Below are 2,942 nucleotides of genomic sequence, written 5' to 3'. Positions count from 1 at the left end.
GTGAAGCTTGGTGGTTTCAGCGTAATGGTTTGGGGAGCTGTTTGGGTTGGTATGAGATCGAGCTTAGTGGAGTGCGTTGGCAACATAAATTTTTGCGAAATACGTCGAAATATTGGAGGAAGGACTCTTGCCACTATTCCTCGGTTTCGTGTAGAAGAACACAACGTTGTTCCAGGAAGATGGAGCACCGTGTCACACTGCTAGAAACACCCAAAAATGGCAGGAAGAAAATGGTATCCAGAAGATGCCCTGGCCGAGCCAATCTCCTGAACCCCATCGAAAACCTCTGGGCCATACTCGACCGGCAAGTCAAGAAACAATAAAAAAAAGCCAACTTTGAAGAGCGATCTACTCCAAGTTTTGAAGCAAGAGTGGGCAAAAAATCCCACAATCTAAAATAGACAAGAAGATTCTCACGATGCCCCAAAGGATCAACGAACTCCACGAAGCGAAAGGAAGATCTACTAGATATTATATCAATTCATGTGAATATGACTGAAAAATTTCATTTTTTCTGAAAAAGTGGTGTCTGTTTCATTTGTGACCATGCTGTGTACATATTTCTCATTCACACACAAAGCAACAAATGTATTTAAATTAATGCAACATTACTATTATAGTTTTTTTTTTTTTTATTTAAAGTGGGACTTCTGAAGAAGTTGACTGCATCTCTAAGACAAACATATCACTTAATAAAACTACAATAATGTATTCTATGTACACATATATCCATATTTAGTTCCGGCAGCATTAATACAAACATTTTTTTTTATCAGTTCAAATGCTGCACTGAAAAATTCTAATGATCAAAAATTATAAAATTCATCAACAAATATATAGATCTTAGATGAATGCAGTACATCCCATTCCAGAAAAACTGAGCTGCTAATAGCACTGTATCAATTGTGCTGATTGTTCAGTATAAGAACAATCATAAACATTATCTTCTACTTTTTGTGTGTGTTTTGTGGGATAAAACAAGTAGATTTTAAAAAGGACAAGTAGATAATTCTAGCATTTTATCTCTTGAACAAGAATTTGTTTCAAACATTCCACGTCCCCAGTTAAAAACATTGCTTCCAATCAATGAAACTTATTTATTATCACTGTTAATATATTTACTATTTATTATATCTATTAATATATTTCATGTCAACTCACCAACCTATTAGGCCAAGAGCTGGGTAGCATTTAAACAATAATATTTCAGATAATTATCATCTTTCTGCCTGAATTACAAGTTGTCTTAAATGGTCAAACTGTTAACAAAGGGATTAATATACCTACTGACTAGTTGATGTAAAAGCACAGCCCTAATTTTTGTTTCAAAAACAATGCCAAAATACCTAAAATTAGTCACAAGTGATAGACTCAACCTCTGTTTGTATGTGCTTATTTTATCACTTAAATAAAATGGCAGTTTCTGAGATATTATCTTGTCAACATTGGCTCATCAGTTTATCAGAAAATGATTGAAAGTTACTGAATGTAATATCATTTTGAACATCTGTTAATCCTCTTTCAAAGTCATGAATTAAAGTCATACATGCTCAATGATACTGCTGAAATACGGGGTAGAAAGGTATGGATGAATTTTATAAAAATAATGTTTACAATAACAATCTGCAAGTTGATTCATAAGTTACTAAATTTTTTGAAGAAATTTATGGATTTTTTTATGAAACAAAATCTTAGTTTTAAAAAGATATTTTTCCCCCTAACAAATGATCTAATTTGTGAACAAAAAAAATTAAAAATTATGAACCATTTTGTGTTCTGTGATAAATTTTATCATAGCACAGAAATGAAAGCTGCCACTATACTATTAATACATAACGTTCATTTCTAAAGAACTCTTATGGTACATCTTGAACTTTGAATTTGATAATTAGAAACTTTGGAAATTAAAATAAAAAACATGTAAATTTTTAGTGTTTAAAATTGTACAAACATATGAAACAGTTTGGATCATTTAACTTTTAAAGTAAGAAGTATAATTATTTTCCTTTTATTTTTAACTACATTGATAATGATAATTGATATGTTACACCAACCTACCTTATATTATTACTAGAAGTAGTAAAGTATACATATTTCCTTATTGATATGAAAAATTACCTTCTTTTCTCATTAAATTTAACCTTAATTAAAATCATCCATAATCTGCCAATTATTCATGCTTAGGGTTTCAGAAATATTATTAGCACTACTGAGTACTAGTAGTAGTGAGTAGTACTGCACTACAATTTGCAAACTGAGTACAGTCTGAAGTGCTGCTACTGTATTGCGAAATATGACGTAAGTGGGCTTTGTCTAATGGATAAGGCAAAAACCGAAATATTCTTACAACACTATTATTAACATTAGAGTACCAGTATTGAAGTAGCGATACTGTAATCTCAGTCTCATCTTACTTCTCAGAATCTCTGCGAGTGTGAGTCACAGTATGACTGTGAGTCGGAATAATGACAATTAAGATTAGTTACAACATACACTAATAAAATAATTTCCAATCTATAGCAACAAACTCAAATTCTTTCTTATACAATGCAGAGTTACCTACTACCATATGTCCTTATTTATAAGTTCTTTTGTATTAATCCTGACATAAAAATAACAATACTTTATAACTTACTTCTATTTCGTTTAGGACTACCGTCAGCTCAAACGATGCTAGTGGAACCTATCGAGCGTAACAAATATCACTTAAACGTAAAATAGAAAAAATAAATAGTACATGATATCTTGTTTTCAAATTATTCAACACAAACTCTGGTATCTGCGAAACACTTATAGATAAGTAAAAGCGATTCTTAACTTTTAAAAAATATGATTTTATTCTTAATTTGCATAAATTAAAACACCACATAATGTAAATAAAATAGTATACTGACACAATACTGTGTACTTAACGTTCGTACAATGAAACAAAAACATACAAA

General features: G+C 30.8%; 1 protein-coding gene across 1 annotated transcript in view; it reads right to left on the bottom strand.

The window, feature by feature from the left end:
- Positions 1–2,678, bottom strand: part of LOC106472707 (desumoylating isopeptidase 2-like) — a 32,961-nt gene extending 30,283 nt beyond the window's left edge. The window contains exon 1 of the mRNA XM_013933360.2: positions 2,636–2,678. The gene's annotated coding sequence lies outside the window, so the exon portion shown is untranslated. The remainder of the gene's footprint in view (positions 1–2,635) is intronic.
- Between the last annotated feature and the right edge of the window lie 264 nt (positions 2,679–2,942).

This window comes from Limulus polyphemus, unplaced genomic scaffold (assembly GCF_000517525.1).
Source record: "Limulus polyphemus unplaced genomic scaffold, Limulus_polyphemus-2.1.2 Scaffold123, whole genome shotgun sequence".
NCBI classification, from domain to species: Eukaryota; Metazoa; Arthropoda; class Merostomata; order Xiphosura; family Limulidae; genus Limulus; species Limulus polyphemus.
This window is presented reverse-complemented; position numbering and strand designations above follow the sequence as displayed.